This window comes from Tursiops truncatus, chromosome 14 (genome assembly GCF_011762595.2).
Source record: "Tursiops truncatus isolate mTurTru1 chromosome 14, mTurTru1.mat.Y, whole genome shotgun sequence".
NCBI classification, from domain to species: Eukaryota; Metazoa; Chordata; class Mammalia; order Artiodactyla; family Delphinidae; genus Tursiops; species Tursiops truncatus.
The window spans coordinates 77,402,905-77,415,835 of NC_047047.1; positions in this window are offsets into that span (position 1 = coordinate 77,402,905).

Here is a 12,931-nt window from a genome sequence, read left to right on the forward strand (position 1 = left end):
TGAGGCACTGGTCAGGCTAGCATTTTCTTCCTCTAGGTTCTAAAGCCCATTTCAGGCACTTCCCTGAGCAAAGCCACCAGGCTCTGGGTGTCCATGGTGTAGGTCATTCCCGTCCCACAGGACATGCGGACACCCTGCCCTGGGGCGCCACCCAGCTCCCGGCTCGTCCTTGACAGCCCACTGGCAAATAACTCAGCTGAAGGCAGGCAGATCAGACCCAACCACAAAGCCGTGGGACTGAACGGGGTCCCGCTGTGGGATCAGTGATGACAAAGACCACCAGCTTTGCCGTCAGAGAAATCAAGGCTCCAGTCACCAGCCACAGATGCTGGATACGTTATCTAACCTCTTTGAACCTCATCGTTTTCATCAGTGAATGTCCACCTCAATACTTAGCACACCTACCCATGCCTATTGTAGTGGATGTTTGACGCTCAGTCACCTTCCTTCTAACCACTGCACTCCAACTTCCCTTGGGGGCCCACCTTCCTTCCTCATCCCTTTCCTTTCCGGTGGGGGTCTGAGCTCTGGGGATGCAGCAAGCAAGCAACCTGGGCCTGGCCAGTCCTGCACCAAATCCCCAGCCACAGGGGCTGCTCACGAGTGGGGCTATGATCTGTGTTGCTCGAATCATCATAAAATATCCGGGTCTTACACAAGAGCAGTTCTCTGCTTGGCTGGACTCAGGGGCTCTGGGCCTGGGACCGATGGGAGGGGGGTCACCAGATACAGCCTGAGCACGAAGCCATCTCAGAAAACAGCAGAGCCAAGGAGTGCAGAGAAACCGAGGCTCGCTGCCATCGGGCGAGCCCCTGGATCAAGTCCTGTCTGAGGCCACTCTGAGTCCGGGCTTCTTGGTTATGTAGGCTGGTACGTACGTTCCCTGTTAGGCTTAAGCCAGTCTGAGTTGCATTTGGTATCACTTGGAACCAGGAGGTTCCTAACTGATACATCTGTAAGTTTCTCATTTTCTACTCATACGGTCTCAGCGAAGCAGGAATTGCTCAGAGGATATTTCCGAGGAGTTTCTGCTGTTGTTGCCGTGGTTCATGCTTGTATAGAGAACCGGTCGACACACACCTGCTTAAATAAGTAAACATTCCTATCTTGAAGTACTCACTCCTCCGAATCATCCTTCCAAATTTACCACTGTCACCTCCACCTAGAAGCTTTCCTTGAACTCTCCAACCTGCACCCAGTGTTCTGGGTCCTCAGTGTTCTCTCTGCCATCATACTTGTGGATCCTACTTGTATTCTGTCTACTTGTCTATCTCCCGCACAGGAGGAGGAAAAGATCTGGGTATTAATCATTTAGGCATGCAAGGCATGAGCAGGTAGACTGAGGAGTAAGTGACTGATGAATGACACAATGGATGGGAAAAATTCACATGCATGGACACCAAAATCACACAACTCCACCATCAAATATATAAAGTGCATGTTGCAGAGGGTGTTAGTTGCCTCTCCAATACCCAACTTTCCATTCTGACTCAGGCACAGAACCCCAAAATGCCTGGATAAGGAAGGAAAGAAGGAAGGAAGGAAGGAAAGAAGGAAGGAAGGGGGGAAGGGAGGGAAGGATGGAGGAAAGGAGGAAGGGAGGAAGGAAGGGAGGAAAGAAGGAAAGAAAGAAAGGAAGGAAGAAAGGAAAACAGAAGGAAGAAAGAAAGGAAAAATGAAGGAAGGAAGAAAGAAGAAAGAGAAGGAAAGATAAAAACCTACATGTTCCAGCCTCCCTTGCAGAGATGTGGCCTCTAGTTCTGACTGAGATGTAAATAGAAGTTGTTGGGTCAGACCTCTGGGAAGGCCCTTTAAAATCAGGTAGGGAGGGGCTTCCCTGGTGGCACAGTGGTTGAGAATCTGCCTGCTAATGCAGGGGACATGGGTTCGAGCCCTGGTCTGGGAAGATCCCACATGCCACGAAGCAACTGGGCCTGTGAGCCACAACTACTGAGCCTGTGCGTCTGGAGCCTGTGCTCCACAGCAAGCGAGGCCGCAATAGTGAGAGGCCTGCGCACCGCGATGAAGAGTGGCTCCCGCTCGCCGCAACTAGAGAAAGCCCTCACACAGAAACAAAGACCCAACACAGCAAAAATAAATAAATTAATTAATTAAAAAAAAAAAAAAAATCAGGTAGGGAGTTCCTTTTGCCCCTCCCTTTTTTCCCCCTTTCTGCTGTTCTAAGAGCACACGTGATGCTGGAGCCCCAGCAGCAAGCTCAGCCCATGAGGCATCTCTGAGGATGGAAGCTATGAACTAAGTATGGCAGATCAGAAGGAACCTGGACCTCTGATGATGGAGGACCAGCTACATCAGCCCCAGACTGCCTGCCTCCACATCTTTTTTATATTTAAAGTAAATAAATAAGTAAATAAGCAAGTAAATAAATATTTTGCATTTAGGTCACCACTATTTTGAATATGCTACCGTATGTAAATGAACCTAATCCTGATGTAATATATCACCAAATTTTTACACTGATACTCATTGACAGTAGGTATTTCTTTTATTCTAATTATAAAAAGAAATTTTAAATCTATGTCCGACATTTGGCATAGTGCCTCTGTGCCAGATATCCTGAAGACACAGATATACAGAAGAGGAGAGGGAGACGTTTTATAATTGATTAAAATGCACGTACCAGTTCATCACTTTCCCCGGCAAAAAAAAAAAAAGGGCGAACCATTTTACTGATTTTATGATGTGGAAAATTAGAGATTGTTAATTTTAAAGTTACAGTTAAAGCTTATATTTCCTTATGTTAATTCTAGTCCCTTCTGCCCCATCGACAGCAGGTGGGAAGGCTCCGGGTGGTCAGAGTAATTCCTCAGCGACTCCCTGCCATGGAGCCTGCGTGGATCAAAAGGCCAAGAGAATGAGGAGACTTTTCTCCTTCAAAATAGCTCCGCGGCCCCTTGAAATGAATGAGCAGCTTCTTTAACAGACTTTTCACCGCCCCCCCCCACCCTCCACCCCCGTCCCCGCTCACATTCCCCATGGTTGGTGAGGCAGAAAATTCACAAGAACAAAGCTCTCGCCCTAAAAAGATCTTCTTTTCACTTTAGGGTCAATTCCACATTGGAGGCTTCCAGAAGAGTCATCTTTAAACTAAGCAAAGGAAAAAAGGGGGCCCTTGCACAGAAGCCAGGGAAATCACACACACGAAGGTGCCCAGCGCCCGCCCTCCTGCCTCGCACCACACACATATCCTTCGGGGGGACCCGTAAATAGAGCTCCTCAAGCAGGCTCCCACCACGCAGGGGTGCACCAGGAATCACTGAAGCCGGGAGGCCAAAAAATGGGTTCATCTCCCTGCCCGCTGTGAGTCTTGGGCAACTTCTAGGGGCTTCATCTTGTCCTTCTGAAAAATGGGCAAACACCCTGCCTTGCTCACGTAGCAGAACGTCAGGCCCCAAAGATATGCCATTTGTGAAGGCGCTCTGCCTCCTCTCTGCCCCCCGGGGCAGGCGGGCTTGTCGCTCCAGCCTGAACACGTGGTAGCCTCCTGGCACATGATCTACCTGGGATCCCCTTCTCTCCACCAGCCTTTCAGGACGTATCAACATGCACTTGGGCAAATTAAAGTCAACATTCTTTACATTTCACCCCTTATAAAATGTCAGAAAGCCAGACTCCACCTGGAGCTCGGTCTGGCTCAGCTGGGGTGCCAGTGCCACACCCTTGTTCCTAATCTATCAGTCTGGGGACAAGATTCAGCATCTGGGGCTCCCTGGGATCAGCTGCCCCCTCTGAGCTGGGCCGGCCCTCTCCAGGAGTGGTACAGGACGGGGAGGTGTGGCCAAATCCTACTTCGCGCCCCGGGGCCAGGTCAAGGTGATCGAGTTTCTCACTCCAGTCAGAGACCCCATAACCCCTGGCTCCAAGGTAATAAACTCAATCTTGGGGCTTGAGCTGTAACACGGTTCATTTCTGGGCCAAATCCCTGAAGCTGAAACGTTTATTTTTAAGGACAAGCAGTTTGCTGTTTTCAGCGTTTCTCATCAGAAATAGTGCAGTTCAGCCCGATCTGAGCTGGAAGCATAATTTATCATCTCACGCAGATGGCTGACAAAGGATGGGGAGAGGCTTACGTTCCATTTTAGTTCAGCAAACATTTCCTGAGCTCCTGCATGTGCCAGGCACAGAGCAAGGCGCTGGGGAGGCACAGATGGTAAGGCAGGCTGCTGGCCTTGAGACACTCACAGTCTAGGTGCGAGGCAGACCCCCAACCCCAGCTTTGGCATCAGAGAGTCCTATTGTCTATTGGACGATAGCCATTTACTACTGGGGTCATGCTGGGAAAATTACCTCACCTCTTTCTAGCTAAGGTTTGTCAAATTTGTCGATCTTTACAAAAACACCAACTTCAGGTTCTGTTCATTTCCTCTGTTGTTTTTCTATTTTCTGTTTCACTAATTTCCACTCTAATCTTTCTTATTTCCTTCCTTCTGCTTGCTTTGGGTTTAGTTTACTCTTTTTTTTCTTTTCAATGCCTTGAAGTGGATGGTTAGTGTATCTATTTGAGATCTCTCTTCCTTTTTAATATAGGCACTCACAGCTATAAATTTCCCTCCAAGCACTGCTTTACCTACATCTCATATGATTTCCTATGCTACGTTTCCTTTTTCATTCATCTCCAAGTATTTTCTAATTTCCCTTTTGATTTCTTCTTTGACTCATCTGTTTAGTATTGTGTTGTTTAATTTCCACATATTTGTTATTTCTTTTATTGACTTCTAATGTTCTCCCATTGTGATTGAAGAATATATACAATTTCCATCTTTTTAAACATACTGAGGCTTGTTTCATGGCCTACTATGTGGTCTATCTTGGAGAATATTCCATGTGCACTTGAGAAGAATGTGTGTTCTTCTGTTGCTGGGTGAAGTGTTGTAGAGATATTTGTTATTTCTAGTCAGTTTATAGTGTTGTTCAAGTATTCTATTTCCTTGTTCATCTTCTGTCTAGTTGTTCTATCCATTGTTAAAAGTGGGGTATTGAAGTTTCCAACTATTATCGTTAACTATTACCTCCCCTCTTTGAACCTCTGTTTCCTTAGAGGAAAATAATTATTCTTGCCTTGCAGAGGTGTAGAGACAAAAAAAAAAAAAAAAAAAAAAAAGCAAAGCATGGTGATACACCTACATGTTGGATATTGCTGCTGTGTCTCAGAATGACTTGACAGAAGAGAGGACATGGTCGTGAGGATTTCCTCCAAGAACAACCAGGTGGTTCTGGGTTAAGCCAGTACAGTCAGTCTGAAAAACATTAATCCTTCTTAAAGACAAAGGTGAGGCTTGGAGTCTATTTCAGTGGCCTTGTATTTAGGATGTGCAGATCTCCTGTCCAAAAAATAAAAACTAAGTAGGTAACAAATCCTAACTTCTCATCCTTATTTTGCTAGCCAATGTCTAAAGTTCCTTCATAGAAATTCCTCGTGATAACTCGTTTATCCATCCATCCATCCGTCCATCCATTTTTCCTTCCTTTCTTCCTATTTCCTTCCTTCCAACAGAACAAATGTTTACTAAACGATCTTCTTGGGGTCAGACTCTGGTCCAGGTACTGAGGATGCTGAAATCAGACCTGCTGTAAAGGATCTACCCTATCTAGGAAGAGATCCTCACATGGAAGCAGGTAAATAAAAACGTAGGAATATCAATGTTACAATAAAGGAAGGAACAAAAGATTTGGAGGGCACTGAAGAGGAAGTGACCTGCCTAATGGGGAAAAGAGAAGAGGAGATCAAGACAGCTTCCCAACAAATGTTAACAAAACTGAAAAGAAGTTGTCGACAGAGGCTTGAGTTTCACAACCCTCTCTGCCCCTGCCAATCCTCTCAGGTAGGAGGGGACCCATGGGAGGAAAAGGAGGAAAACAAGAGGATGTTACACAAAGTGAGTCATCCAGCCTCAAATAACCGAGAACTGCAAAGGCAGAAAGTTCCTGACTTGGAAGTTCGCCAATTTTAATGCTACAAAAATAACCGTGATGAATTCACGTATTTCTCTGCAAGTATGGGTCCACCATAACACTGAAACCTCAGCCATGGGGTGTCAGAGCTTTGGGCCCCGTATGTTCAAAATCATGCTCATGTTTTGGCCAAATTCTCTTGAAGAAGTTAAAAGCTATCTTCTCCTATTGAAAGTGGTCCTGATCTCCCATCCTGTCCTGGCCATTCCTGCTCAGGGTTAAAAGTCAATAGATGCCTTTTGGTTTTGGGCCTCGGTCTCCGTAGAATGGTCGTCACTGTCAGGTAAGTGGATAGACTCTTCCCCGTGGCGTGAAAAATAAGGTAATCAATATCTGTCATATGCCAACTATGCACACTGCAGGAAGAGAAAAGGGAGTAGAGCCCAGAAACCCTTCATGAGAAGTACTTTGGATCCACCTGAAGACACAGAGGGGACAAAAGTAATGAAATCGTTTTTTTAGAATTAAGAGCTATCTAAAGTATAAGGGCAAGACCAAGAGTAATGTACTGGAAGGCTTCCTAAAGGCAGAGCATGGAACCAAAAATCATAGATTCTGGAGCCCTGATTTAACCTTCTGGCCTCAGTCTTAACCTTTCGGAACCTTGAATTCCTTATCTGCAGAAAAAAAGAACATTGGCTCTTACATGAGGCTGCATATAAAATATCTGGCTCATGGTTGGTATTCAAAAATGGGGTGTTCTCTTGCCCCCCACAAAGGAGGTAATAGTGACTCCAATGCCCGAGGCTGGGTGGAATCTGACAGGCAAAGGGAAGGCGGGAAGGCCTCCCAGGAGGCAACAGCGGCCAGCGGCAAGAATGACAGGGCGTAGTGGATACGCGCCTGCATTCCAATGCTACAGCCACTGCTCACTAGCCAGCTGATCTTAAGTAAATCACTCACCGCTTGGAGCCTCAGTTTTCTCATCTGTAAAATGGAAACACTATCAGAACCTATCTTCTGGGGTTATGAGGGTTAACTGAGTTAAGACGAGTAAGCACTTAGAACAATACCTGGTAAACAGGGATGGGTCAATTAATGTTAGCTCTTGTTATACATGGAGGTAAATGAGAAGACCAAGTTCAACGTGACTTGGGGAATAAAAGAAATAAGGCTAGGAAGGCTAGGACCAAATTTTAGAGGGCCTTAAGTGTCCAAGTTATTCTGGACTTAATTAAGGCAATAAAAGCCCATTTCAGGTTCTTGACTGGGGGTTGACACGAATTAATTATAAATTGAAATGGTGAAAATAAATGAATTCCTGTTGTAGTTTTAAATTATACCAGAAAAGGCTGTTCTTGAATAATGACTCAAGGCTCCCGCGTCCACCCCGCAAGATGTTATTCTTTGCAGAAAAGTAGAAAGTAAAGGACAGATCACATATGTGGTCATTGTTCCCACTCAGATCTCTCTTAACCTTCAATCCCATGAAGTCACTTGGTGGGCAGGGAGACTGGCACTTGGGGTGTCCGCTTATCATTTTGGCTTTTCAAATAAGGAGGCACAGCCACTTTCTGAAGTGACTAGGCTCTTTGTTTGGGCTGCCTGTCTGAGCCCACACATCCTGCCCTCACCCCACCCCTTCCCACCCACAGGCAGGCCAAGTCAATTGGGGATCATCACACAAATCTCCACCGTGCTCTCAAAGGGCGATGCCGTAATTCCTAGGATCACCGGATGAATGGCAGGAAGGTGAGTGGCGTTAACATGATACCCCATTGCCCTGTGTTCAGATCTGGGCCTTTAGAGACAGGCAGAATCAAGGAAATGACTGAGGAAAAGCAGCCTGCGTTCTGGAGATGGTAATGAGAATGGCAATTAGCATAAATGCAATTCTGACACGTGTGGAAGTTCTTTTGTACAGAGAACTCCCGAACGCTGGGCCCGGGGTGCAGTGGTCCCATAAGTGCTTTGTAACAGGAGAAACCACTGCTGCACAAACCGGGTAAAAAAAAAAAATCCTAATTCTCATCTCTTGGCCTTCAGGATCCAGAAAAAAAGACAACAGACTCTGACAGAAGTAATGGGAAATAATTCCTTTGAATCTGTGATTTGCTTAGCAGAGAAAAAAAGGAAGTCAGGTAATCCTTAAGTGACCCCAAGTGGTAAAAATATCCCAGCATAAGGGTTTAGGTCTTTGTGGGTATTCACAGTGTGACACTAACGCCACCTGGTGCACTTGGCTGGAAATGACAAGCCACGGACCCCAGAGAGCTGATGTAGGTAGAGGTGGGCCCTGCTGCCTTTGCGTCATTTCTCCTGGTGCTGGGTTGTGAGCCAACAGCGGGGAAATGAATAAAAAATTTATGGACGGAAGCATATAATAGAGTTTGTTATTACAACCAACAGAACTAACACCAATATTCTAAGTGAACGGTATTTAATGATATGGATATAATTCAATGTCTCCAAATTGCTAGCTTTTCAGAGCCAAACAAAATACCTCAAGCTTCCAGCCTGTGCAACTACCGCTGAGCCAATTCTCTCCCAAATATGGCTACGAAGTCGTGGGTGCACCTGCTAAACCTGGTTGCCCTGAGCCTGACTGCCACCTTTTGCGAGCTTTGGTTTGGACGATTGCTCCAGAGGGTTTTCTTGTCCCCTCCTGCCATTACGTAACAATTTCCCACGGGACAGGGTCCTAACCAATTCCCCCACTCTCCAACGTCTCCCTGTCCAAACACGGACAGAGCCCTCCTTTTACTACCCAAGTCATACCGACATACCTAAGTGCCAACGCCCTGAGCAACATTTGAGGATTTCAGGGGAATCACATTGTAGGAAAGGAAAATCGAAACTCATTAGCAGACACTGCTGCTCCTACGAGACTCAGTTGATGCCGTTCCTGCTGGCCATCACTCTCCACCTCCACACTCACCCTGGTGACTCCTATTCTGATCAGGGTTTCCCAAGCTAGACTCTCCTCCCTGAGACCCTAAGCCACCACAAAAAGTAGAACGCCCTTACCATCCAATTATTGCCCTGCAGAGAGACAACCTCTGGCTGCCCCCTCAAAGTCCTACTTGGCAGTAGCAAGTATTTATCCTTTGGGATTTAAGTTAAGGCAACATACAGCCAACAGCCAACCAAAGCCTTTTCTGGTGAACAGGATGAGTTACCAAGCTGGGGAACAAGGTTTAAGGTAAAATAATGAGTTGAGCCAATGATTTCCAGAGGCTTATAATGTGGCTCTGTGGAAAGCAGAGGAAATGGTTCAAATACAAACAAGTGGCAAAAAGAAAAAAATTAAAAGGCCGAATGGGTTTTGAAAAACCGAAGCACCCTTAAAAAGATTTGTCTGAATCCCTAAAGCAACAATTTTGAAAGGAATGAAACTCATCTGGCGGCAAAATTTATTTTTAAAATAACCTTATTAGTCTCTCAAAAATGACAAATGGTACCACTTTTATCAAAGTTTTCCTCTACAATAACCTCTGCTGCATGGTATAACCAGCAAGGGCTCCAGCATGAATCTAAACTATATTTAACTTTAAGACACGTATCAGCTGGGCCACGTGCAGAGGGCACACGATGATTTGCAGCAGGATCAAGAAACATCTGGTCAGGCCGCTTAAAGCAGCAGCTCTCAATGCATCAGCACCACCGGGGATACCAGGCCCCACCCCAGATTAATAAAACCAGAATTTCTGGAGGTGAAGTACAGATACTGGTATTTTCTTTTAAAGCTCCCTAAGGAGGTCCCAATGCACACCAGGGCTGAGAACCACTGACCTAAGGGAAGGAACCTCATTAAAGGCAGTGGACCAGCCCTGGAAGCCAGGCGATTCTAGTACTACTGCAAGCACCTCCCTCCCAGGTGTCCTTTTCAGTCACCTTGCGTGAGTCTTGGGGTAAAAGACTGCAGTGGGAATTAAAGATCTAAGAGCCATTTGTCCGTAACAGCGTTTCCTGATGTGTAGTCTGAGGTCCATCTGCATCACGATCTTCTAAGGAAGTTGTTAAAGTGCAGCTTCCAGGCCCCACTTTAGACCTGGAGATCTCTGCCTGTGACTTATAACTAGAAGTCAGGAGCACTGCTAGGATCAGCTCCAGGCCTATCTGACTCCAATTCTTTCCAATTCCTATCCCTATTTCCAATTCCCTATCAACACTTTTGACCAGTACAAGTCGAATCACTGTAAGAAAAATCAGAGCTTTAAATGGTTTTAATGAAAGGTAATTATTTAAATCCACAGGACGGAAAACAACAGTAAAAATTCCCCTGCCACTCCTCCCACCAAAGGAATCCTCCATCAGTTACTCTAGAGTAGCAGAACACTATCCCTCCCTTTCCTTCCTGTTCCACTGCATTTTTTCCCTTTTAACAAATATTCCTTTTTCTCCCAAATAAGGTCACCTGGAAAAAAACTCCTGATAGACGTCAGCATCTATAGGGAAATAATAAAAGTATTATATAAAGGAAACTACCCCAGATCTCATTTATATTTACCTACACATTTTTCATATTTTACATATCTCATTCAAGCTGCAATAAAGTATACAGTTCCCTCTTAAGTCAGAAGAATAAGGTGAAAAACTTGACTACGTAGTTTTGCCCATTTAGAATTGGCTGGGAACCAACTTTTATTTTTAAATCTGGACCGTTCTCGATCACTGCCACACACACACTTCTACCTTAAAAAAAGAAAGAAAGAAGCCTTGTACCTTATTTACAGTAAATTTGGATCCTTGTTTGTAGCATAATGATGGCGGTGGGGCAGGAGGGGGGAGGGCGTGGAGGCTAAGGTGTCACGTGCAGAGAAGCTGCCAGTTTGGACATGCGGACCTCCACTCACCAGCACCAGCTCACACAGCGCGTGAAGAGACAGGACAAAAGCAAACTTTAAATGCAACAAGTACTATTTCAGTTTGTAAAATAAGTTGTATAGGGATTCCCTGGTGGCGCAGCGGTTGAGAGTCAGCCTGCCGATGCAGGGGACACGGGTTTGTGCCCCAGTCCGGGAAGATCCCACATGCCGTGGAGCAGCTGGGCCCCTGAGCCGTGGCCGCTGAGCCTGCGCGTCTGGAGCCTGTGCTCCGCAACGGGAGAGGCCACAACAGTGAGAGGCCCGCGTACCGCAAAAAAAAAAAAAAAGTTGTACAGTTCTTTCTATGTTGTTAATGTGAACGTCGGCCAGTACCACCCTTTCAGAAAGCAATCTGAAAATGACCCTGAAAAATCTTCATAAGCTTCATTGGTTTTAATTCAAGAATCCAGTTTCTAGGAATCCAGGTGAAGGAAACAATCCAAAAGATAGAACAAAGATGTTGACGGTAACACAGGACAACTGTAAACGGTGTAAATACCGTAAAATGTGGTATGAGCGCCTCTTATCTGCTGACTTTAGCTGAATGTTTAACATAATCCTGAGTGATGAGAATTATTTTCACCATTTTTATAAACAAAGAGACAGAAGCTTCGAGAGCTAAGGACCTCGCTTCAGTCACCTGCTAGTAGGGTCAGAGCCGGAATCGCATCCGGGCTTGACATCTGAGATTCACATCCTCTTCAGTTTCCCTCAAAGCTCATGAGTTACAGACCACAGCACTTTCAGTGGATTATGCAGCCATTAAAGTATTTATAACAAGAAAAATACTTACATTAAATGAAGATATAAAAATTGTACATATAGGTAAGATCTAAACTGTACACCAAAAAATGTACAGAAAAAAAGAAATGAGCCAAAATGTTATTTAGTGGTGACTTTCTCTGCGAGTGGGAATATAAGTAAAAAAGTAGGGAAGGGTGGGGATTACTCTAACCTGAAGTTCTCATTTCCGTTTATAATAGAAAAATATGTATTAAGAACCAGGAACAGAAAGGTTCTGGCAATCTATAACTAATTCCACTAGTTGGAGCCCTTTAGAATCAGTTCTCTTAAGGCAAACATCCCTAGGCAATGAAAGCATTTGGTCCTTCTGTTTAGTTTTCTATGTTCTCTCGGGTGGCTCTGTCCTAATAAGAGGCTCCCAGTATCTTCCAGATTAGCAATACAGTGGAGACACAACCCAGAGTTAGAGAAGCTCATTTAAGTTTATTCAAATTTGGATAGCAAAAAAAATTCCCCAAACACAAAACCACTCGTCACTATGAAAAGTATAATTCTAACAGAGCTTGAAGGTAGCTTTGAAGAGAATGAATGGTGAACAGAAGATGAGATGGTGACAAGGAGAATGTGCCGAGACTCATAAGACCTGAGGGCATGTCTATCAGGTGTTGAAGGTGGGGCCGGTCTAGGCATTTCTGTGCAGAGGGGAGACTGACAGTAAGAGATCTGTGAGTACACTCATAAATTCTTACACTATAATAGTAGGTAGAGCTGACTCTGTGAGTCGGAAATACTAACATTGGCTGGTTAATATTTTAACATTTTCTGGACCTTCAAGTGCCTCTAGTGTCTGTGTTAACTGGGGACCTAAACATACTGTGCCAGGCAGCCTCTGAGAGAGGGTGGCAGTTCTTCCACAAGGCCACCCAGGTTCCCTCTGTCTTACTGCTCTGCCACTCCCCAAGGATAACACTTTTCTAACGGTGAACACTGACTCACTAATACACCAGGTTGCAGCCTGAGAGGAGAGGGAAAGGGCAGGTGGAAGGACATGACACATCACCCATCTCACACCCCACTGACCAGCATCTGGGAGGGACCGTCTCCAGCCAGGTAATCCAGTACCAACTGAAGCTCAGGAGGCTCCATTTCTAATAGGAAGGAGGGGCAGTGAGCATCTCTCACGGCTCAGTGACCACAACATAACCAGAATTTAACAATCATTCACATCCTTAGCATTAATCGGAGGCTGAACAATGGGCACCTGGAAGCAGGGACCCAGGGACTTCCCTGGCGGTCCAGTGGTTAGGACTCTGCGCTTCCACTGCAGGGGGCACAGGTTCAATCCTGGTCAGGGAACTAAGATCCCATGTCCCATGAGGCGTGGCCTAAAAAAAAAATTTTTTTTT